General features: G+C 46.3%; 1 protein-coding gene across 2 annotated transcripts in view; it reads left to right on the top strand.

The window, feature by feature from the left end:
- The window catches only part of LOC128702288 (uncharacterized), a 522,463-nt gene that overhangs the window by 392,277 nt on the left and 104,120 nt on the right, over positions 1 to 26,066 (top strand). Inside the window, exon 1 of one of the 2 annotated variants that reach the window (XM_070102168.1) lies at positions 10,286 to 10,356. The exons of the other annotated variant lie outside the window; for it this stretch is intronic. The gene's annotated coding sequence lies outside the window, so the exon portion shown is untranslated. Of the gene's footprint in view, positions 1 to 10,285; positions 10,357 to 26,066 lie in introns of those variants that run through there. 2 annotated transcript variants of the gene reach the window in all.

Below are 26,066 nucleotides of genomic sequence, written 5' to 3'. Positions count from 1 at the left end.
AATAAATTGTGTGTTTTGTATCCCATGAGGCGGTAAACCCTTGTGGACCATTCAGTAAGATTCAAGATGGAGGCTAGATGCTCACCTCTCAGACTTCTAATTATTCCATTATAAAATAATCGCTATATTCTGGTGAATATATCGTTTAATTCCGTAGTTAATATTTTCTGTAATGTGGGAAGTGCCAGTGTCCGTGTACACGGCTGTGAAACACAACCCGGCCATGGGCCAGGCTCGTCTGGTGCTAGCCTGGTCAACCAGCCTGTTGGAGGCCCGCTGCCCCACATATCCATCACAGCCTGGTTGAACTGGATGACAAGTCAGTCTTGCACACGTCAGCTTTATATTCTTAAATAGTTCTGGGTCTGGGACCTGGTGGTGAGACCTGGGTCTGGGACCTGGTGGTGAGACCTGGGTCTGGGACCTGGTGGTGAGACCTGGGTCTGGGACCTGGTGGTGAGACCTGGGTCTGGGACCTGGTGGTGAGACCTGGGTCTGGGACCTGGTGGTGAGACCTGGGACCTGGTGGTGAAACCTGGGACCTAGTGGTGAGACCTGGGTCTGGGACCTGGTGGTGAGACCTGGTGGTGAGACCTGGGTCTGGGACCTGGTGGTGAGACCTGGGTCTGGGACCTGGTGGTGAGACCTGGGTCTGGGACCTGGTGGTGAGACCTGGGTCTGGGACCTGGTGGTGAGACATGGGACATGGTGGTGAGACCTGGGACCTGGTGGTGAGACCTGGGACCTAGTGGTGAGACCTGGGTCTGGGACCTGGTGGTGAGACCTGGGTCTGGGACCTGGTGGTGAGACCTGGCCGCTGGGGCGATGATGCTTGATAATAGATATGAAATTAGGTCATGTTGCAGGGTCTTGTAGCTACTAGCTAGGCAGGGTATTGTAGCTACTAGCTAGGCAGGGTCTTGTAGCTACTAGCTAGGCAGGGTCTTGTAGCTACTAGCTAGGCAGGGTCTTGTAGCTACTAGCTAGGCAGGGTCTTGTAGCTACTAGCTAGGCAGGGTCTTGTAGCTACTAGCTAGGCAGGGTCTTGTAGCTACTAGCTAGGCAGGGTCTTGTAGCTACTAGCTAGGCAGGGTCTTGTAGCTACTAGCTAGGCAGGGTCTTGTAGCTACTAGTTAGGCAGGGTCTTGTAGCTACTAACTAGGCAGGGTCTTGTAGCTACTAGCTAGGCAGGGTCTTGTAGCTACTAGCTAGGCAGGGTCTTGTAGCTACTAGCTAGGCAGGGTCTTGTAGCTACTAGCTAGGCAGGATCTTGTAACTAGCTAGGCAGGGTCTTGTAGCTACTAGCTAGGCAGGGTCTTGTAGCTACTAGCTAGGCAGGGTCTTGTAGCTACTAGCTAGGCAGGGTCTTGTAGCTACTAGCTAGGCAGGAACTTGTAGCTACTAGCTAGGCAGGGTCTTGTAGCTACTAGCTAGGCAGGATCTTGTAGCTACTAGCTAGGCAGGGTCTTGTAGCTACTAGCTAGGCAGGGTCTTGTAGCTACTAGCTAGGCAGGGTCTTGTAGCTACTAGCTAGGCAGGGTCTTGTAGCTACTAGCTAGGCAGGATCTTGTAGCTACTAGCTAGGCAGGAACTTGTAGCTACTAGCTAGGCAGGGTCTTGTAGCTACTAGCTAGGCAGGATCTTGTAGCTACTAGCTAGGCAGGGTCTTGTAGCTACTAACTAGGCAGGGTCTTGTAGCTACTAGCTAGGCAGGATCTTGTAGCTACTAGCTAGGCAGGAACTTGTAGCTACTAGCTAGGCAGGGTCTAGCTACTAGCTAGGCCGGGTCTTGTAGCTACTAGCTAGGCAGGGTCTTGTAGCTACTAGCTAGGCAGGGTCTTGTAGCTACTAGCTAGGCAGGGTCTTGTAGCTACTAGCTAGGCAGGGTCTTGTAGCTACTAGCTAGGCAAGGTCTTGTAGCTACTAGCTAGGCAGGGTCTAGCTACTAGCGAGGCCGGGTCTTGTAGCTACGAGCTAGGCAGGGTCTTGGAGCTACGAGCTAGGCAGGGTCTTGTAGCTACTAGCTAGGCAGGGTCTTGTAGCTACTAGCTAGGCAGGGTCTTGTAGCTACTAGCTAGGCAGGGTCTTCTAGCTACTAGCTAGGCAGGGTCTTGTAGCTACTAGCAGGCACGGTCTTGTAGCTACTAGCTAGGCAGGGTCTTGTAGCTACTAGCTAGGCAGGGTCTTGTAGCTACTAGCTAGGCAGGGTCTTGTAGCTACTAGCTAGGCAGGGTCTTGTAGCTACTAGCTAGGCAGGGTCTTGTAGCTACTAGCTAGGCAGGGTCTTGTAGCTACTAGCTAGGCAGGGTCTTGTAGCTACTAGCTAGGCAGGGTCTTGTAGCTACTAGCTAGGCAGGGTCTTGTAGCTACTAGCTAGGCAGGGTCTTGTAGCTACTAGCTAGGCAGGGTCTTGTAGCTACTAGCTAGGCAGGGTCTTGTAGCTACTAGCTAGGCAGGGTCTTGTAGCTACTAGCTAGGCAGGGTCTTGTAGCTACTAGCTAGGCAGGGTCTTGTAGCTACTAGCTAGGCAGGGTCTTGTAGCTACTAGCTAGGCAGGGTCTTGTAGCTACTAGCTAGGCAGGGTCTTGTAGCTACTAGCTAGGCAGGGTCTTGTAGCTACTAGCTAGGCAGGGTCTTGTAGCTACTAGCTAGGCAGGGTCTTGTAGCTACTAGCTAGGCAGGGTCTTGTAGCTACTAGCTAGGCAGGGTCTTGTAGCTACTAGCTAGGCAGGGTCTTGTAGCTACTAGCTAGGCAGGGTCTTGTAGCTACTAGCTAGGCAGGGTCTTGTAGCTACTAGCTAGGCAGGGTCTTGTAGCTACTAGCTAGGCAGGGTCTTGTAGCTACTAGCTAGGCAGGGTCTTGTAGCTACTAGCTAGGCAGGGTCTTGTAGCTACTAGCTAGGCAGGGTCTTGTAGCTACTAGCTAGGCAGGGTCTTGTAGCTACTAGCTAGGCAGGGTCTTGTAGCTACTAGCTAGGCAGGGTCTTGTAGCTACTAGCTAGGCAGGGTCTTGTAGCTACTAGCTAGGCAGGGTCTTGTAGCTACTAGCTAGGCAGGGTCTTGTAGCTACTAGCTAGGCAGGGTCTTGTAGCTACTAGCTAGGCAGGGTCTTGTAGCTACTAGCTAGGCAGGGTCTTGTAGCTACTAGCTAGGCAGGGTCTTGTAGCTACTAGCTAGGCAGGGTCTTGTAGCTACTAGCTAGGCAGGGTCTTGTAGCTACTAGCTAGGCAGGGTCTTGTAGCTACTAGCTAGGCAGGGTCTTGTAGCTACTAGCTAGGCAGGGTCTTGTAGCTACTAGCTAGGCAGGGTCTTGTAGCTACTAGCTAGGCAGAGTCTTGTAGCTACTAGCTAGGCAGGATCTTGTAGCTACTAGCTAGGCAGGATCTTGTAGCTACTAGCTAGGCAGGGTCTTGTAGCTACTAGCTAGGCAGGATCTTGTAGCTGCTAGCTAGGCAGGGTCCTGTAGCTACTAGCTAGGCAGGATATTGTAGCTACTAGCTAGGCAGGGTCTTGTAGCTACTAGCTAGGCAGGGTCTTGTAGCTACTAGCTAGGCAGGATCTTGTAGCTACTAGCTAGGCAGGGTCTTGTAGCTACTAGCTAGGCAGGATCTTGTAGCTACTAGCTAGGCAGGAACTTGTAGCTACTAGCTAGGCAGGGTCTTGTAGCTACTAGCTAGGCAGGAACTTGTAGCTACTAGCTAGGCAGGGTCCTGTAGCTACTAGCTAGGCAAGATATTGTAGCTACTAGCTAGGCAGGGTCTTGTAGCTACTAGCTAGGCAGGATCTTGTAGCTACTAGCTAGGCAGGGTCATGTAGCTACTAGCTAGGCAGGGTCTTGTAGCTACTAGCTAGGCAGGATCTTGTAGCTACTAGCTAGGCAGGATCTTGTAGCTACTAGCTAGGCAGGGTCTTGTAGCTACTAGCTAGGCAGGATCTTGTAGCTACTAGCTAGGCAGGAACTTGTAGCTACTAGCTAGGCAGGGTCTTGTAGCTACTAGCTAGGCAGGATCTTGTAGCTACTAGCTAGGCAGGATCTTGTAACTACTAGCTAGGCAGGGTCTTGTAGCTACTAGCTGGGCAGGGTCTTGTAGCTACTAGCTAGGCAGGATCTTGTAGCTACTAGCTAGGCAGGATCTTGTAGCTACTAGCTAGGCAGGGTCTTGTAGCTACTAGCTAGGCAGGATCTTGTAGCTACTAGCTAGGCAGGGTCTTGTAGCTACTAGCTAGGCAGGATCTTGTAGCTACTAGCTAGGCAGGAACTTGTAGCTACTAGCTAGGCAGGATCTTGTAGCTACTAGCTAGGCAGGATATTGTAGCTACTAGCTAGGCAGGATCTTGTAGCTACTAGCTAGGCAGGGTCTTGTAGCTACTAGCTAGGCAGGATCTTGTAGCTACTAGCTAGGCAGGGTCTTGTAGCTACTAGCTAGACACTACTAAGATGTGAGGGTCTTTCGTGCGGGAAGTTGAACTTTAAACCTGTACTCACCTAGTTGTAGTTGCAGGGGTCGAGTCATAGCTCCTGGCCCCCTGTGTGTGTGTGTGTGTGTGTGTGTTTGTTGGAACAAGTGTGGAAGTCTTTCAAGAGGAAACACAAACGCCACTTCCACCAGTTGCCTGATTAACCAGGCTGTAGGGCCAGCAGCAACAGCCTGGTTAAACAGGCAACCAACAGAAAAGTCCGGTTCCAGGCCGGAGTGCGGGAGAAAGAAAACTCTCGAAACCTGTTACAAGTATATTAGAGGGGTCATTGAAAGTGGTAGGGGTCATGCACAATGGTAGGGGTCATGAAAAGTGGTAGGGTTCATGGACAGTGGAAGGGGTCATAGACAATGGTAGGGGTCATGGTCAGTGGTAGGGGTCATGGACAGTGGAAGGGGTCATAGACAATGGTAAGGGTCATGGTCAGTGGTGGGGGTCATGGATAGTGGTAGGGGTCATAGACAGTGGTAGGGTTCATGGACAGTGGAAGGGGTCATAGACAATGGTAGGGGTCATGGTCAGTGGTAGGGGTCATGGACAGTGGTAGGGGTCATGGACAGTGGTAGGGGTCATGGACAGTGGTAGGGATCTTGGACAGGGGTAGGGGGTGATGGACATGGGTAGGGATCTTGGACAGGGGTAGGGGGTGATGGACATGGGTAGGGATCTTGGACAGGGGTAGGGGGTGATGGACATGGGTAGGAATTGTATCGTGGGGGTAGGAGGGAAGGGAGGGAGATTGTGGCCCTGAACTCGCTCTCTGAATGTACAGAGTTCATTCAACAACAATGATTGTTGCTGTGGTTGTGGTTGTTAGTGGTGTTATGTTGTGGTTGTTAGTGGTGTTGTGGTTGGTGGTAGTATGATGTTTAGAATTGTGGTTGGTGTTGTGTGTTAGTGGTGTGTTGTGGTTGTTGGTGTTCTGTTGTAGTTGTTAGTGTTGTGTTGTGGTTGTGGTTGGTGGTGTGTTGTGGTTGTTAGTGGTGTTGTGGTTGTTAGTGGTGTGGTTATTGGTGTATTGTGGTTGTTAGTGTTGTGTTGTGGTTGTTGGTGGTGTTGTGGTTGATGGTAGTGTTTAGAGTTGTGATTGGTGTAGTGTTATGGTTTGTGATGTTGTGTTATGGTTGGTGGTGTTATGGTTGTTGGTGCCGTGTTATGGTTGGTTGTGTTGTGTTATGGTTGGTGCTGTTATGGTTGGTTGTGTTGTGTTATGGTTGGTTGTGTTGTGTTATGGTTGGTGGTGTTGTGTTATGGTTGTGGTGCTGTGTTATGGTTGGTGTTGTGTTATGGTTGGTGGTGTTGTGTTATGGTTGGTGGTGTTGTGTTATGGTTGGCGTTGTGTTATGGTTGGTGGTGTTGTGTTATGGTTGGTGGTGCTGTGTTATGGTTGGCGGTGCTGTGTTATGGTTGGTGGTGTTGTGTTATGGTAGGTGGTGTTGTGTTTTGGTTGGTGATGCTGTGTTATGGTTGGTGGTGTTGTGTTTTGGTTGGTGATGCTGTGTTATGGTTGGTGTTGTGTTATGGTTAGTGGTGCTGTGCTATGGTTGGTGGTGTTGTGTTATGGTTGGTGGTGCTGTATTATGGTTGGTGTTGTGTTATGGTTAGTGGTGCTGTGCTATGGTTGGTGGTGTTGTGTTATGGTTGGTGGTGCTGTATTATGGCTGGTGGTGCTGTGTTATGGTTAGTGGTGCTGTGTTATGGTTAGTGGTGCTGTGTTATGGTTAGTGGTGCTGTGTTATGGTTGGTAGTGCTGTGTTATGGTTGGTGGTGCTGTGTTATGGTTGGTGTTGTGTTATGGTTGGTGGTGCTGTGTTATGGTTAGTGGTGCTGTGCTATGGTTGGTGGTGTTGTGTTATGGTTAGTAGTGCTGTATTATGGCTGGTGGTGCTGTGTTATGGTTAGTGGTGCTGTGTTATGGTTAGTGGTGCTGTGTTATGGTTGGTGGTTCTGTTATGGTTGGTGGTGTTGTGTTATGGTTGGTGGTGTTGTGTTATGGTTGGTGGTGTTGTGTTTTGGTTGGTGATGCTGTGTTATGGTTGGTGTTGTATTATGGTTAGTGGTGCTGTGCTATGGTTGGTGGTGTTGTGTTATGGTTGGTGGTGCTGTATTATGGTTGGTGTTTTGTTATGGTTAGTGGTGCTGTGCTATGGTTGGTGGTGTTGTGTTATGGTTGGTGGTGCTGTATTATGGCTGGTGGTGCTGTGTTATGGTTGGTGGTGTTATGTTATGGGTGGTGTTGTGTTATGGTTGGTGGTGCTGTGTTATGGTTAGTGGTGTTGTGTTATGGTTAGTGGTGGTGTGTTATGGTTGGTGGTGCTGTGTTATGGTTAGTGGTGCTGTTATGGTTGGTGGTGCTGTGTTATGGTTGGTGTTGTGTTATGGTTGGTGGTGTTGTGTTATGGTTAGTGGTGTTGTGTTATGGTTGGTGGTGTTGTGTTATGGTTGGTGGTGCTGTGTTATGGTTGGTGGTGTTGTGTTATGGTTGATGGTGCTGTGTTATGGTTAGTGGTGTTGTGTTATGGTTAGTGGTGTTGTGTTATGGTTGGTGTTGTGTTATGGTTGGTGGTGCTGTGTTATGGTTGGTGTTGTGTTATGGTTGGTGTTGTGTTATGGTTGGTGTTGTGTTATGGTTGGTGTTGTGTTATGGTTGGTGATAGTATAATGAAGTATATAAGAATATACTTCCAGCCCTCACCATACACCATCCCCACCAGCCAGCCTTCCCTCCTTCCCACGTCCCTGTGGTCCTAACAGTCTCCCACAAGTACACACAACCACTGTTAGTGGCGTGATGCTTCCAAATGAACACTGAATTAAACCTGATACTGTGGGCGTGAGGCGTGTGGTGACGTCACGTCAGCCTCCCGCCCACAGCTCACAATCTCTATCTTATCACAATGTTTTCCAATGATTAATGTATCTCAGACAGTGGCGCCAGTGTACCTTCATGAATGATACAGCTCTTACACTCGGCACATCCACAGGCCTAGATGGAAATTAATTATAGGGGTTTAAAGTGGGAGGGAGGGAGTTTAGGGGCACGACTCAAGAAATCGTAATGACACGATTGCACGATTGACGCGACGGGCTGGAGTTTTGAGACTCTATGACCGCGGGTTCAATCCCGGCCGGGGGTATGTTTTTTTTTAGGGGCACGTCAGTACCCCTTTGTTTATTTTTTTAATTTTCTCCTACATAATTACTATCCCATTTGCTTCGTAAGGTGAAGTCTGTGATCTTTCCTTAATTCATGGTATAATTTGACAAATCTTTGAGGACAGTTGTGTTGCAGAGGTCTGAGCTTCACTCAGACCTCTGGTTAGCTGCCTGATCAAGCAGGCTGTTGGTGCTGGCCGCCCATAGTCATCAGTACCACAGGCCGGCGGGTCAAGAACTAATTTGAGGAATTTATCAGTTTCTCTCTTGAAGACAGCCAGGCATCTCTTGGTAATTCCCCTTATGTATAAACAGTTGTTAGCGCACTTAGCTCACACAATGAGTGTCCGTGGTTCGATCCCCGGTACGGGGGAAAATATTGAGGCGTGTCTCCTTAAGACACCTGCTGTCACCAATCACCTAGCAGTAAGTAGGTACCTTAGTGTTAGGCGACTGGTGTGGGTCGCATCCTCAGGACAAAATTGACCTAAGTTGTCAGAAATACTCTGCATAACCAGTGGCTTTCTGTATAGTATGTCACTGACGTCAGCTATGGTCTGTATAAGTTGTATAATGTACTGGTAGATATAAAAATTATTATTATTATTATTATTATTATTATTGTTGTTGTTGTTGTTGTTGTTGTTGTAAGTGACATAGAGTGTCTGGGATTGGCTGATTTTATGTATCCTTTCTGGGAAATGTTAGTGCGCGCGCGCGTGCACTCCCATCTTCAGTTTAATGTATGCGCACACGCCCGGCCGCACATGATTGGCATTTGCCAATCATGTGTTATAAGGCAGTAGCGCAAGAAGTAAGCGGTAGCGTGTCGTCAGCATAGTTTACATTGTGGAGTGATAGCACCTGGCACCCCTCTCTTGTAGTTGAAGGATGGTATCCCCTTGGTATTTACTACGTTGATATCCCCTTTACAACGTTGGTATTCCCCAATTGTTATGAAGGATGGGGAGATTGTTGACCCTCCATCCTTGATATTAGAAAGGATGGGAAGATTGTTGACCCTCAATCCTTGATATTAGAAAGGATGGGGAGATTGTTGACCCTCCATCCTTTATATTAGAAAGGATGGGAAGATTGTTGACCCTTCATCCTTTATATTAGAAAGAATGGGGTGATTATTGACCATCCTTGTTAAACATTAGAAAGGATGGGGTAATTGTTGACCCTCCATCCTTGACATTAGAAAGGATGGGGTGATTGTTGACCCTCCATCCTTGTCAAACATTAGAAAAGATGGGGAGATTGTTGACCCTCCATCCTTGACATTAGAAAGGATGGGGTAATTGTTGACCCTCCATCCTTGACATTAGAAAGGATGGGATGATTGTTGACCCTCCATCCTTGTCAAACATTAGAAAAGATGGGATAATTGTTGACCCTCCATCCTTGACATTAGAAAGGATGGGATGATTGTTGACCCTCCATCCTTGTCAAACATTAGAAAAGATGGGGTAATTGTTGACCCTCCATCCTTGTCAAACATTAGAAAAGATGGGATGATTGTTGACCCTCCATCCTTGTCAAACATTAGAAAAGATGGGGTAATTGTTGACCCTCCATCCTTGTCAAACATTAGAAAAGATGGGGTAATTGTTGACCCTCCATCCTTGTCAAACATTAGAAAAGATGGGATGATTGTTGACCCTAGATCCTTGAAGGGTTGCTTGCTTCCTCTCTTCTGAGAGCAAATTACACTGAGGAATAATCAACTAGTGTATTGTTCGTGAATGATATACAGCACCGATAAGATGGAAAATTAGACACGTGAGCAACATCTGGGGATCTTTATTTGTAGACGTTTCGCCATCCAGTGGCTTTATCAGTACAAGGACATAATGTGAAGACTGTAGAACTATATACATAAGAGGAGGTAATCAGTCCCTCAGCCTTGTAGAAGTGTATACAAAAGACAGTGAAATGTGAGGTTATCAGTCCCTCAGTCATGCAGAACTGTACACAGATGACTGTGAGAGACGAGGTAATCAGTCCCTCAGCTGGTGTTTATGACCTTATGACTTTAGAAGAAACAACAACTTCCAGGGTAAGCTTGGGACGCCATTTATATATATATATATATATATATATATATATATATATATATATATATATATATATATATATATATATGTCGTGCCGAATATGTAAAACTGGTCAATTAGCAAGAACTCATTTAAAATTAAGTCCTTTCCAAAATTTCCTCTTATACGTTTAAAGATATATTGTTTTCATTAATGTTAATGTAATTTTTTTTTAATTTTGCACCAAAAGGAACTTAGAAAACTTACTTAACCTTATAACAAGAGCAATTTATTTTAGCCTAACCCAACTAAATATATTTTAGTTTTGTTTATAGTAATTTAATACTAAACAAACACAGTGAAATATATATTTTTCGTTAGGTTCAGAATAATTTTGGCGAAATTATTGCATACACAAATTTTCGCTTGTCCTATATGGCAAGATGAACGTTGCTATTTAAGCCAAGATCGCAAGTTCTGCCTATTCGGCACGACATATATATATATATATATATATATATATATATATATATATATATATATATATATATATATATATATATATATATATATATTTGAATATCTATAACTCAACTAATAAATACTTCCTTTCTTATTGCAGGTAAGGGATCTTCAAGCTGTGTGCAAATCTTCGGTAGCATCGTCTTCAACTCTTATAAAGGTCAGGTTCACTGTGTGGGTCATTCACGCCAGGTTTGATCCGAAGTAGAGGGGTAGCTCCAGTTTCTTGGATCAAGAACCCTTGAGGAGCATCAAGGCACCTCACCCTTGATATTGAGGGGGATGAAAGAGAAGGACCTCGGGGTAAACAACACACCAAACATATCTTGATGCTGGTCTAGAGTTCTTGATTGAAGGAATTGGAGCTACCCATCCTCTTCTTAGGATCAAACCCCAGCCTGTTGATGCCTTCGGTTTATTGTGGCTGATGACTGACAGTACTATCAGTGTGGTTTCATGTCCACTAACACCTTGACACTGTCCCATAAGCTCGTCCCTCAAGAAGGGAAAGTAAGGGAAGGATGTTGAAGAATCAGGTTCTCACCATTCAACATAGCTCCTTAAATCACCCCTTCCAGTAGTTCTTAACCAGATATGCAGCTCTACACTTCATCTTGGTAACCATAGATCTTTTAGCAGCATTTACAGGTAGGGTCCCTGGCTAAACCTTGGTCAGGAACCCTACCTATAATACTGACAGTCAGATCTGTGTAGAAGTCTGGTAGGGTCCCTGGCTAAACCTTGGTCAGGGACCCTACCTATAATACTGACAGTCAGATCTGTGTAGAAGTATGGTAGGGTCCCTGGCTAAACCTTGGTCAGGGACCCTACCTATAATATTGACAATCAGATCTGTGTAGAAGTATGGTAGGGTCCCTGGCTAAACCTTGGTCAGGGACCCTACCTATAATACTGACAATCAGATCTGTGTATAAGTATGGTAGGGTCCCTGGCTAACCTTGGTCAGGGACCCTACCTATAATGTTGACAGTCAGATATGTATATAAGTATGGTAGGGTCCCTGGCTAAACCTTGGTCAGGGACCCTACCTATAATGTTGACAGTCAGATATGTATATATGTATGGTAGGGCCCCTGGCTAAACCTTGGTCAGGGACCCTACCTATAATGTTGACAGTCAGATATGTATATAAGTATGGTAGGGTCCCTGGCTAAACCTTGGTCAGGGACCCTACCTATAATGTTGCTAGTCAGATATGTATATAAGTATGGTAGGGTCCCTGGCTAAACCTTGGTCAGGGACCCTACCTATAATGTTGACAGTCAGATATGTATATATGTATGGTAGGGCCCCTGGCTAAACCTTGGTCAGGGACCCTACCTATAATGTTGACAGTCAGATATGTATATAAGTATGGTAGGGTCCCTGGCTAAACCTTGGTCAGGGACCCTACCTATAATGTTGACAGTCAGATATGTATATAAGTATGGTAGGGTCCCTGGCTAAACCTTGGTCAGGGACCCTACCTATAATGTTGACAGTCAGATATGTATATAAGTATGGTAGGGTCCCTGGCTAAACCTTGGTCAGGGACCCTACCTATAATGTTGACAGATCTGTCTATAAGTATACTACACCACCATTTATTTGCATCAGAACAGAGGTAAAATTTTGGGTCATTTAAATCGTTTGCACGAACTGGTGAAGGTTGTGGTAATTGCACAGGCCGCAGAACCTGGTCACGAGCAGCCGGGCTGTGGTTCGTACGTCAGTTTACGTACGGCCATCAGTAACAGCCTGGTTGATCAGGCCCTGGTCCACCGCGAGGCTTGATCTGGACCGGGCCGTGGGGGCGCTGACCCCCAAACACCCTCCATGTAACGTGATAGTTGTCACGTGACTTTAGTGTAAGATAGGTTATAATTATGAACACAATTTTTAAAGGGGTGGACCGGTAAGCCAGCGGAAGGCCTCGGTCAGATGACCAAAAGCTCTAATGGCGAGCCATCATCTAAGAACCGCGTCAGGAAACACTCGTCCTGTTTCCTAACAAACCTTACCTGACCTGACTTTAGTGCCTGTCGTGAAATCTTGTTCAGCGTGGTGGCACCTTCACATGTTTCTTGCGGTTGTGCCAGTGTGATGGCACATAGGCTCAGCTGATCACTGTTTACATTAACATGATCAACAGGTGTGATCAAGATTCATCGAGACTGAGGTACTGAACACCTGCTTTTAGGCTGAGGGACTGATTGCCTCATCTACCTCTTAAGTCTTCTGTATTATATTGATAAAACCACTGATGGGCGAAACGTCTACATAGTAAAGATACCCCAGATGTTGCACACATGTCTAATTTATCATCTTGTCGGTATTGCATACCACTGTTATACAAAAAGTGAGGAAACACTTAAACAACGTTTCGCTCGAAGTTGGGGGTTTCGTAAGGTGTACAGGAATGGTGTGTTGAGTCTCCTGTTGGAACATAAGAAAGAAGGAGCACTGCAACAGGCCTACTGGCCAGCGAAAAATGTTATATAAAACTGTTATGGTAACGCCTTTGCATAGATGTGTGTAAATATTTGAAAGTTCTTCTGGGAATAATGAAAATAAATATGGTGGTATGAAAGGAAAAGTTGAAAGAAGAGAAAGAGGAGAGTTGATAACGAGGGTGGGGGGGGGTTGTTGGTCAGGAAGATGACAGTCTCGTCTGATACAGGTCTGTCATATAATATCACTGGTCTCGTTTTACTCGTCAGGAAGCAAGAGTGTCTCCTGTCACAGGGTTTGCTATTTTTTTTTAACTTTATTAAAATATCGGCGGTTTCCCACCAAGGCCGGGTGACCCGAGAAGAAGAAGCACTTCCATCATCACTCACTCCGTCACTGTCTTGTCAGAGGTACGCCAAGTCTACAAATAAAACGCTGCAGCATATCTCCAGCCCTCCTAGAGAGTGCAGGCACTGTGCTTCCCACCTCAAGGACTCGAGTCCGGCTAACCGGGTCGCATCCTGGGACACTGACCTAATTTGCCCGAAATGCGGAGCATAACAAGGGACTTTCTATATAGTAGTATGTCATTGTTATCAGCTAGGACTGTATACCCTGTACATGTACTTGTAGTAAATTAAAGATATAATTATTATTATAACCTGTAATTGGGCAAGCATTTTCTGGCCTATCAGAGCTTGCGATTGAACCAAAAATATGGCATCACAACTTAGTTGTGTCTTGTAAAGAGGAGGACCGAAACAGGTTTATCAACAGGGTCTTTAAGAGGCGCCTGGGTTTCCCCGTCTTCTAATATCACGTTCATTTTTCCACTATAATCTACCTTGTCCATAATTATTATCACATTTGCTCTGTTTCGTAAGGTGAAGTCCAGGATCTTTCCTTAATTCATGGTATAACTTAACAAATATTTGAGGACAATTGTGTTGCAGAGGACTGATCTCCAGTACTGGTATCCCAGTACTGCTACCCCAGTACTGCTTCCTCAGTACTGCTACCCCAGTACTGCTACCCCAGTACTGCTACCCCAGTATTGCTACCTCAGTACTGCTACCCCAGTACTGCTACCCCAGTACTGCTACCTCAGTACTGCTACCCCAGTATTGCTACCTCAGTACTGCTACCCCAGTACTGCTACCCCAGTATTGCTACCTCAGTACTGCTACCCCAGTACTGCTACCCCAGTACTGCTACCCCAGTACTGCTACCCCAGTACTGCTACCCCAGTACTGCTACCCCAGTACTGCTACCCCAGTATTGCTACCTCAGTACTGCTACCCCAGTACTGCTACCCCAGTACTGCTACCTCAGTACTGCTACCCCAGTATTGCTACCTCAGTACTGCTACCCCAGTACTGCTACCCCAGTATTGCTACCTCAGTACTGCTACCCCAGTACTGCTACCCCAGTACTGCTACCCCAGTACTGCTACCCCAGTACTGCTACCTCAGTACTGCTACCCCAGTACTGCTACCCCAGTACTGCTACCCCAGTACTGCTACCCCAGTATTGCTACCTCAGTACTGCTACCCCAGTACTGCTACCCCAGTACTGCTACCCCAGTACTGCTACCCCAGTATTGCTACCTCAGTATTGCTACCTCAGTACTGCTACCCCAGTACTGCTACCCCAGTATTGCTACCTCAGTATTGCTACCTCAGTACTGCTACCCCAGTACTGCTACCCCAGTACTGCTACCTCAGTACTGCTACCCCAGTATTGCTACCTCAGTATTGCTACCTCAGTACTGCTACCCCAGTACTGCTACCCCAGTACTGCTACCTCAGTACTGCTACCCCAGTATTGCTACCTCAGTACTGCTACCCCAGTACTGCTACCCCAGTACTGCTACCCCAGTACTGCTACCCCAGTATTGCTACCTCAGTACTGCTACCCCAGTACTGCTACCCCAGTACTGCTACCTCAGTACTGCTACCCCAGTATTGCTACCTCAGTACTGCTACCCCAGTACTGCTACCCCAGTACTGCTACCTCAGTACTGCTACCCCAGTACTGCTACCCCAGTACTGCTACCTCAGTACTGCTACCCCAGTATTGCTACCTCAGTACTGCTACCCCAGTACTGCTACCCCAGTATTGCTACCTCAGTACTGCTACCCCAGTACTGCTACCCCAGTACTGCTACCTCAGTACTGCTACCCCAGTATTGCTACCTCAGTACTGCTACCCCAGTACTGCTACCCCAGTACTGCTACCTCAGTACTGCTACCCCAGTATTGCTACCTCAGTACTGCTACCCCAGTACTGCTACCCCAGTACTGCTACCCCAGTATTGCTACCTCAGTACTGCTACCCCAGTATTGCTACCTCAGTACTGCTACCCCAGTACTGCTACCCCAGTACTGCTACCCCAGTACTGCTACCTCAGTATTGCTACCTCAGTACTGCTACCCCAGTACTGCTACCCCAGTACTGCTACCCCAGTATTGCTACCTCAGTACTGCTACCCCAGTACTGCTACCCCAGTACTGCTACCCCAGTATTGCTACCTCAGTACTGCTACCCCAGTACTGCTACCCCAGTATTGCTACCTCAGTACTGCTACCCCAGTACTGCTACCTCAGTACTGCTACCCCAGTACTGCTACCCCAGTATTGCTACCTTAGTACTGCTACCCCAGTACTGCTACCTCAGTACTGCTACCCCAGTACTGCTACCCCAGTATTGCTACCTCAGTACTGCTACCTCAGTACTGCTACCCCAGTATTGCTACCTCAGTACTGCTACCCCAGTACTGCTACCTCAGTACTGCTACCCCAGTACTGCTACCCCAGTATTGCTACCTCAGTACTGCTACCTCAGTATTGCTACCTCATTACTGCTACCCCAGTACTGCTACCCCAGTATTGCTACCTTAGTACTGCTACCCCAGTACTGCTACCTCAGTACTGCTACCCCAGTACTGCTACCCCAGTATTGCTACCTCAGTACTGCTACCCCAGTACTGCTACCTCAGTACTGCTACCCCAGTACTGCTACCCCAGTATTGCTACCTCAGTACTGCTACCTCAGTATTGCTACCTCAGTACTGCTACCCCAGTATTGCTACCTCAGTACTGCTACCTCAGTATTGCTACCTCAGTACTGCTACCCCAGTACTGCTACCCCAGTATTGCTACCTTAGTACTGCTACCCCAGTACTGCTACCCCAGTACTGCTACCCCAGTACTGCTACCCCAGTACTGCTACCCCAGTACTGCTACCTCAGTACTGCTACCCCAGTACTGCTACCCCAGTACTGCTACCTCAGTACTGCTACCCCAGTACTGCTACCCCAGTACTGCTACCCCAGTACTGCTACCCCAGTACTGCTACCTCAGTACTGCTACCCCAGTACTGCTACCCCAGTACTGCTACCCCAGTACTGCTACCTCAGTACTGCTACCCCAGTACTGCTACCTCAGTACTGCTACCCCAGTACTGCTACCCCAGTACTGCTACCTCAGTACTGCTACCCCAGTACTGCTACCCCAGTACTGCTACCCCAGTACTGCTACCCCAGTACTGCTACCCCAGTACTGCTACCTCAGTACTGCTACCCCAGTACTGCTACCCCAGTACTGCTACCTCAGTACTGCTACCCCAGTACTGCTACCTCAGTACTGCTACCCCAGTACTGCTACCCCAGTACTGCTACCCCAGTACTGCTACCCCAGTACTGCTACCCCAGTACTGCTACCTCAGTACTGCTACCCCAGTACTGCTACCCCAGTACTGCTACCCCAGTACTGCTACCCCAGTACTGCTACCCCAGTACTGCTACCTCAGTACTGCTACCCCAGTACTGCTACCCCAGTACTGCTACCCCAGTACTGCTACCTCAGTACTGCTACCCCAGTACTGCTACCTCAGTACTGCTACCTCAGTACTGCTACCCCAGTACTGCTACCCCAGTACTGCTACCTCAGTACTGCTACCCCAGTACTGCTACCCCAGTACTGCTACCCCAGTACTGCTACCTCAGTACTGCTACCCCAGTACTGCTACCCCAGTACTGCTACCCCAGTACTGCTACCCCAGTACTGCTACCCCAGTACTGCTACCCCAGTACTGCTACCTCAGTACTGCTACCCCAGTACTGCTACCCCAGTACTGCTACCCCAGTACTGCTACCCCAGTACTGCTACCTCAGTACTGCTACCCCAGTACTGCTACCCCAGTACTGCTACCTCAGTACTGCTACCCCAGTACTGCTACCCCAATACTGCTACCCCAGTACTGCTATCCCAGTATTGCTACCCCAGTACTGCTATCCCAGTATTGCTACCCCAGTACTGCTACCCCAGTACTGCTACCCCAGTACTGCTACCCCAGTATTGCTATCCCAGTACTGGTATCCCAGTACATACGACCCTCCCCGGTGTCTCACTTCCCAACACCCTCCCTCCCTACCTGTCATTACCTTCGCTCGACACATTTAGGAGTCGTCGTGAAATATAAATATATAAGATAGTACGTGGTTGTTGGGGTCTCGGCGAAGCAGATAAGACAAGAGAGAGAGATAGCAGAGGAAGGTGAGACTGATGTGGCTGTGCGAGTGACATCTGTCTGTGACGTCTGTGACCTCGTATCAAGGCATCGTGGTGTTGCAACTGTGTTGCTGTGTTGTGTTCGCCGCACTGTTGACTGCTGGAGGTAGTGATACCAGGTTTTGATATCAGATTATGGAATGAATCGAATTATGGAACAAATCAGGTTATGGAACGAATCAGATTATGGAACAGATCAGGTTATGGAGCGAATCAGGTTGTGGAACAAATCGGATTATGGAACAAATAGGTTATGGAAGGAATCAGATTTTGGAACAAAGCAGGTTATGGAACAAAGATTATGGAACGAATCAGAATATGGAACAAATCAGGTTATGGAACAAATCAGGTTATGGAACAAAGCAAGCAGCCTCCAGCCCGCCCACTCGCCCGCCCAAGCCCTCAGTGGGTTGTAATGTGAGCCGTGTGTGTTGTCTAAGGGTGACACCGTGAATAATATTGACGGTAATGCTTGTCGGTGGTCTGTGATCTGTGTCCACCCCGCGGCTCTCAGGGGGATGACCCGGGGCACCTGTTGATGATTGTGCAAGTCTAAACACTTGACGCTAATGATAGCTAATGTTATTATTGACACTGTTGATGCTAGTTTAGGCTCCGATAAATGGTATTATTGTCACTGTTGATGCTAGTTTAGGCTCCGATAAGTGGTATTATTGGTACTGTTGATGCTAGTTTAGGCTCCGATAAATGGTATTATTGTCACTGTTGATGCTAGTTTAGGCTCCGATAAATGGTATTATTGTCACTGTTGATGCTAGTTTAGGCTCCGATAAATGGTATTATTGTCACTGTTGATGCTAGTTTAGGCTCCGATAAATAGTATTATTGTCACTGTTGATGCTAGTTTAGGCTCCGGTAAATGGTATTATTGTCACTGTTGATGCTAGTTTAGGCTCCGATAAATGGTATTATTGTCACTGTTGATGCTAGTTTAGGCTCCGATAAATGGTATTATTGTCACTGTTGATGCTAGTTTAGGCTCCGATAAATGGTATTATTGTCACTGTTGATGCTAGTTTAGGCTCCGGTAAATGGTATTATTGTCACTGTTGATGCTAGTTTAGGCTCCGATAAATGGTATTATTGTCACTGTTGATGCTAGTTTAGGCTCCGATAAATGGTATTATTGTCACTGTTGATGCTAGTTTAGGCTCCGGTAAATGGTATTATTGTCACTGTTGATGCTAGTTTAGGCTCCGATAAATGGTATTATTGTCACTGTTGATGCTAGTTTAGGCTCCGATAAATGGTATTATTGTCACTGTTGATGCTAGTTTAGGCTCCGATAAATGGTATTATTGTCACTGTTGATGCTAGTTTAGGCTCCGATAAATGGTATTATTGTCACTGTTGATGCTAGTTTAGGCTCCGATAAATGGTATTATTGTCACTGTTGATGCTAGTTTAGGCTCCGATAAATGGTATTATTGTCACTGTTGATGCTAGTTTAGGCTCCGATAAATGGTATTATTGTCACTGTTGATGCTAGTTTAGGCTCCGATAAATGGTATTATTGTCACTGTTGATGCTAGTTTAGGCTCCGATAAATGGTATTATTGTCACTGTTGATGCTAGTATAGTGTACAGATTCTCCCCGACTTACGCCCGAGTTCCGACCCACCGACCAACCGACCGACCGACCGACCGGTCGGAACTTAGAATGAAAGGATGTGGGAATTACGTTGACCAAGCAAATAGACGTCTGATTCCTATACAACATTCATTCAGCATTAAATATTTCTCTCATAATTATCTCGTGTTTTTTTCACAATCCTGCCTTATTAAGTTTTATATTACTCACAAACTGATGTTCCTTACTTTGAAGTCTCATTCGTAGCCTTAATAAATATAAATGATGTATGGAGTGTAGCCTAGACTTGGTCTGTCAGTTTTCTCGTTATTCGTTACTTTGATATTTACGTACGTTTTTTTTTTTCTAAGTTATAGCGTATTTTTGTCGGTGATCGTAAGTCGCACAGGTCGACAGTCTGTTAGGTAAGACACATATGCAACAGTTAGGTATGCTCTTCTCCAGACTGAGGGACTGACCACCTCAAAACTTTAAGGGTGATGGACTGATTACATCGTCTTCAAGTATCTTCTGCTTCTATCAACTTTTCTGTACTCGACTGAAGAAGCCTACTGTGTAGGCGAAACGTTTCGAAATAAAGATACCTAACTGTTGCATATGTGTCTTACCTAACAATCTGTCGGTATTTTATACCATTTTAATGTTCAGGTCGACAGTCGGAGAGGATCTATACCTGGAGTATACCTGGTGAACGTTTGGGGGGTCAACGCCCCCGTGCCGCGGGGGCGTTGAGAAGAAAAAGGCAAAATATCGTGACTGGAACAGTACACAAATAACCCGCACATAGAGAGGAACTGACCACGACGTTTCGGTCCGACTTGGATCATTTACAAAGTCACACTGGCACAATTTTCATATATTTTAAAGTCACCTTAACATTTATACACATCCTCTTAAATTATTTATGCCATTTAAAACGAATAATTTTGTAAGCCGAGGCAGTGAAGGTTAATACTTCCGTTCGTGACTGGAACAGTACACAAATAACCCGCACATAGAGAGGAACTGACCACGACGTTTCGGTCCGACTTGGATCATTTACAAAGTCACACTGACACTAAAGTGAGGGAGCCAGTTTATATAGGCGTGTATATACTGGCTCCCTCACTATTTTATGTTAGTACCTTCATTTTTAAGGGGGTGGAGGGGTAAGCCAGAGGAAGGTCTCAGTCAAATGACCAAAAGCTCCAGCTGCGGGTCATCATATGAATAAGACCCGCGTCAGGAAACACTTTGTTCTGTTTCCTGACAAACTTCACCTAACCTAACCCAACCCAACCCAACCCAACCCAACCCAACCCAACCCAACCCAACCCAACCCAACCCAACCCAACCCAACCTATCCTAACCTAACCTCTTTTGTTAGTGTGACTTTGTAAATGGACCAAGTCGGAGCGAAACGTCGTGGTGAGCGTTTCTCTCCTACGTTCGGGTTATTTAGGCACAATTTTCATATATTTTAAAGTCACCTTAACATTTATACACATCCTCTTAAATTATTTATGCCATTTAAAACGAATAATTTTGTAAGCCGAGGCAGTGAAGGTTAATACTTCCGTTCGGCTTATTTCCTTCTGTAGAGGAGAAAATCATTAGCAGGTCGTAATAAAGTTGGTAGAATTACCGACAATATGTAAAGTAAAAGGACACAAGTGCAACTAATGTGACATTTATTGTGGCAACGTTTCGCTCTCCAGGAGCTTTATCAAGCCATTACAAACAATACATGGACACAGAGGGTATATAAAGGCTCAGAGTGAGGTGAATACTAGTGAGGTACCATTTCGATGTTCACTACTACTACCACTAGTGAACATCGAAATGGTACCTCACTAGTATTCACCTCACTCTGAGCCTTTATATACCCTCTGTGTCCATGTATTGTTTGTAATGGCTTGATAAAGCTCCTGGAGAGCGAAACGTTGCCACAATAAATGTCACATTAGTTGCACTTGTGTCCTTTTACTTTACATTAGCAGGTCGACCAGGGAGGAGCATTTTGATGGCTTGGTGGCCGTCACGTTCAAAATTTTCTCCACCAAAGTTCCTCTTTTGCGTGAATTTCTGAAAAAAACTGAAAAGGGTTTCACCGTAATCTTGGAGAAGCGAAACCCCGAGACTTAGGCGAGAGAGAGAGAGAGAGAGAGAGAGAGAGAGAGAGAGAGAGAGAATGGCTCACGTTTAAGGGATGAGACGTAGAAATCAAATTTGTATTATTTTTAAGTGCCCAGGTAACTTTTAAAGTGGTGACGTTGCTTTTAAAGTGTCCATTCTTGCCTATCTTCTTCTCACCGTATATCACCTTCTCTCTCCCTCTTCCTGGTTCCTCCCTGACCCGGCTGGTCTACTCTGCTCAATATCCTCACACACATTAACAACAGAGACTTTCAGCAGTATTGCTTAATAGCAGCCATCCCTGATTACCTTGTTCTCAGGAGGGAATGGTACTGGATGAATGAAGGAGGGAGGGAGGGAGGGAGGGAAGGAAGGAGGGAGGGAGGGAGGGAGGGAGGGAGGGAGGGAAGGAAGGAGGGAGGGAGGGAGGGAGGGAGGGAGGGAGGGAAGGGTAAGTGGCAGGGAGTGCCTAGGAAAGAAAGGTATAACGTGTGAGGTTGGAGAGAGTGGGAGGAATGTCCGTAGGTGCGCGTGTGTCGACATTGGTGTGAGGGAGGGATGTGAGTGGGGTAGGGGTGTAGGTGAGAGGGAGAGAGTGTAAGGGAGAGAGATAGAAATGATGTGAAGGTTCCCCTGCAGTTCTACTCTCAAAATTCTTAATCTGGTAAATCGCTCATTTAATAAATGCTAATAATCACAACCATAATATTTAAAGTAGTCGACTGGTAAGCCAGCGGAAGGCCTTGGTCAAATGGCCAAAATCTCCAGCTGCGGGTCATCATATGAAACAGGAGATACTTGTCCTGTTTCCTGGCAAACATTATACCTATCTCAGTTAATCGTGACTTCTTCGCTGGGTCACAAGCGAAGAGACCCGGAGTTCGATCCCCGGGCAAGTCGAGATGAAGAGCCAAGTCACCGTACCCTGCTACACATATTAACATAGTGTTGAAAAGATACTTATGTGTTAGTAGGCAGGAGTGGATGGCGTCCTGGGGAATTGTGATGATAGATTCAACAGAAATAATCCATGCTGCTTGACTTGGCTTACCCTGGGTTAATAACTCTCCGGGGGTTTATCTGATGGTTTAGATTTTGCAGCCGAGACAACTGGTTTATTGTGCACCTCATATCCATCCTGGGGATGGTAGTGGCTAGTTTATTGTGGACCTCTTACATATCACAACACAAGATCTTCTGGTCTCTTATGGTGACTGCAGCTCTGCTGGAAGATGGTAACTGTCAGGTGATAGTAACTGCAGCTCTGCTGGAAGATGGTAACTGTCAAGTGATAGTAACTGCAGCTCTGCTGGAAGATGGTAACTGTCAAGTGATAGTAACTGCAGCTCTGCTGGAAGATGGTAACTGTCAAGTGATAGTAACTGCAGCTCTGCTGGAAGATGGTAACTGTCAGGTGATAGTAACTGCAGCTCTGCTGGAAGATGGTAACTGTCAAGTGATAGTAACTGCAGCTCTGCTGGAAGATGGTAACTGTCAAGTGATAGTAACTGCAGCTCTGCTGGAAGATGGTAACTGTCAAGTGATAGTAACTGCAGCTCTGCTGGAAGATGGTAACTGTCAAGTGATAGTAACTGCAGCTCTGCTGGAAGATGGTAACTGTCAAGTGATAGTAACTGCAGCTCTGCTGGAAGATGGTAACTGTCAAGTGATAGTAACTGCAGCTCTGCTGGAAGATGGTAACTGTCAGGTGATAGTAACTGCAGCTCTGCTGGAAGATGGTAGCTGTCAGGTGAGAGTAACTGCAGCTCTGCTGGAAGATGGTAACTGTCAGGTGAGAGTAACTGCAGCTCTGCTTGAAGATGGTAACTGTCAAGTGATAGTAACTGCAGCTCTGCTGGAAGATAGTAACTGTCAAGTGATAGTAACTGCAGCTCTGCTGGAAGATAGTAACTGTCAAGTGATAGTAACTGCAGCTCTGCTGGAAGATGGTAACTGTCAAGTGATAGTAACTGCAGCTCTGCTGGAAGATGGTAACTGTCAAGTGATAGTAACTGCAGCTCTGCTGGAAGATGGTAATTGTCAAGTGATAGTAACTGCAGCTCTGCTGGAAGATGGTAACTGTCAAGTGATAGTAACTGCAGCTCTGGAAATAAATGGTATAAAATACCGACACAATGGAAATATAAACACATATACAGTATAATGTGATCCTTTATTGACTACGTTTCGCCCACACAGTGGGCTTTTTCAAGTCAAAAACAGATCTACTTGGGTTGGAAGGGACGCGAGTATTTATAGTCAGGTTCAGAATGCTGAGGTCAGGTGGAGAATGCTGCATCTGATGATGTACCGAGTGGGGTTATAGAGTCTAAAATCTTGGGTAGCTTGGAAAGAAGATTGGATAAGTTTGTGAGTAGACCTTCTACAGTGTTCTTCCATTCCTGTGTTCTTATGTGGGATAGCGATGAAGAAGTTTCTTGACAAGTGGTTCAGCTATGTTATAGAAGCCACTATTCTGGTTGAAGTTGTCGGATATAGAAATAAGTGATGATTCCAGGATTCTTCGGTATTGAGTGTTGTCTTCTGTGGCGATAAGTCTTGAGTTTCTGTAGTTTATCAAGTGGTTGTGTGAATTACGGTGTTGTACACAAGCATTCCTTGTGTCGTCAGACCTGCTTGCGTATTGGTGTTCTGAAATACGTGTTTGGAGGTCCCTTGATGTTTCGCCCACGTATAATTTGTTGCAGTCATTACAAGGGATTATGTATACCCCTGCAGAGGATGGAAGCTTGTCCTGTCTATCACTGGTAATGTCCTTGATGGTCGTGGTTGTGGAGGTAGATACTTGGAATGAGGTATTAGAAAAGATGTTGGAAACGTGTTTGGCAATGGAGTTGGTGGGGAGGACTATGTATCTCTTCTCGGCAGTGTCTTCTCTGGGTGTGTTGAAGATGTTTAATGCCCGCCGTCTGCAGTCTCTGATGAAGTGACGAGGATAGTGGAGTTTAGAAAATGCTTGTTCAATTATCGTGCATTCTTCTTCAAGAAACTCATTGCTGCAGATTCTGAGTACACGCAGGAAGAAGCCTATAATTACACCACGTTTAGTTTTGGTGTCGTGGTGAGAGTAGAAGTGGAGAAGATCGTTTTGGTTGGTGGGTTTTCGATAGACTTTAAAACGAAGTTCGTGGTCAGCCTTGCAGAGAAGAACATCAAGGAAAGGAAGAGTGTTGTCGACTTCTTCTTCAAGTGTGAACTGGATTGAAGGCTCGACCTGGTTGAGCTTGTCTTGGAGAGCTTGAACGTTGAAGCGTTTAGGAGTTATGAGGAGAATGTCGTCAACATAACGGAGCCAGGTGACAGACGAAGGAATAATGGAGAAACGTTCGGCTTCTAGATGTTCCATGTATAGGTTCGCCAGGACCGCACTGAGTGGCGAACCCATGGGTAGTCCAAAAGTCTGCTGAAAGAGGTGATTTTCGAAAGAGAAACACGTAAAGCCAACACATAGTTCAACAAGGTCGATGAAATCGCTGGCTGGAATGGGAAGATCAAGTGAATCGTCAATTTTCCTGCGCAAGAGATCGATGGCTTGTGTAGTAGGTACTTTGGTGAATAGGGAAGTCACGTCAAGGCTGGAAAGTTTCTTGTTCCTGATGTTGATGTTGCGAATGCGATTGAGAAGATCACCCGTAATTCGCAACAAGAATTACGAAACCAAAACAAGACCTCAATTTCATCGCCAAAAACTACAGACACAATGACTCCGACTTCCAAAAAGGCTATCTTCAAGGCATCATCTCTGCAGCCATCTCAACACGCAGCTCCCCAGTCATACCTCGACGTTACATCAATGCACTCAAAGGTTTAGCAGAAGACACGACCATCAGGGTCACCACCGCTGATAAAGGAGGTGGTGTTGTTATCATGAACACTGACGATTACAGGAACAAAATGCTCAATCTACTTAATGACCCAGATACCTACAAACCTCTCACAACTAACCAAGTGGACAACCTTACTAAAACTTTTCTTCAAAGGACTCGCCGCATTCTGAGGGGCTCAGAACAAGGGAAGAAACTTCTGCACACCATCCCAAGCAACCCCAGACCTGCCAGAATGTACGGCCTGCCAAAAACTCAAGCCTGGTATCCCACTGAGGCCCATATCCTCGGGAATAGGCAGTGCTCCCCACCAGCTCTCAGGAATTCTCGCAAAACACCTCTCTAAACTCTTGGGCACTATCAGTCCAGCACATCTCAAACATTCGGGTGATCTTCTCAATCGCATTCGCAACATCAACATCAGGAACAAGAAACTTTCCAGCCTTGACGTGACTTCCCTATTCACCAAAGTACCTACTACACAAGCCATCGATCTCTTGCGCAGGAAAATTAACGATTCACTTGATCTTCCCATTCCAGCCAGCGATTTCATCGACCTTGTTGAACTATGTGTTGGCTTTACGTGTTTCTCTTTCGAAAATCACCTCTTTTAGCAGACTTTTGGACTACCCATGGGTTCGCCACTCAGTGCGGTCCTGGCGAACCTATACATGGAACATCTAGAAGCCGAACGTTTCTCCACCATCATTCCTTCGTCTGTCACCTGGCTCCGTTATGTTGACGACATTCTCCTCATAACTCCTAAACGTTTCAACGTTCAAGCTCTCCAAGACCAGCTCAACCTGGTCGAGCCTTCAATCCAGTTCACACTTGAAGAAGAAGTCGACAACACTCTTCCTTTCCTTGATGTTCTTCTCTGCAAGGCTGACCACGAACTTCGTTTTAAAGTCTATCGAAAACCCACCAACCAAAACGATCTTCTCCACTTTACTCTCACCACGACACCAAAACTAAACGTGGTGTAATTATAGGCTTCTTCCTGCGTGCACTCAGAATCTGCAGCAATGAGTTTCTTGAAGAATGCACGATAATTGAACAAGTATTTTCTAAACTCCACTATCCTCGTCACTTCATCAGAGACTGCAGACGGCGGGCATTAAACATCTTCAACACACCCAGAGAAGACACTGCCGAGGAGAGATACATAGTCCTCCCCACCAACTCCATTGCCAAACACGTTTCCAACATCTTTTCTAATAACTCATTCCAAGTATCTACCTCCACAACCACGACCATCAAGGACATTACCAGTGAT

Source organism: Cherax quadricarinatus, chromosome 80 (genome assembly GCF_038502225.1).
Source record: "Cherax quadricarinatus isolate ZL_2023a chromosome 80, ASM3850222v1, whole genome shotgun sequence".
Lineage (NCBI taxonomy): Eukaryota > Metazoa > Arthropoda > Malacostraca > Decapoda > Parastacidae > Cherax > Cherax quadricarinatus.
Note: the sequence above shows the minus strand (reverse complement) of the source record. Positions and strands in the feature narration are given on the sequence as shown.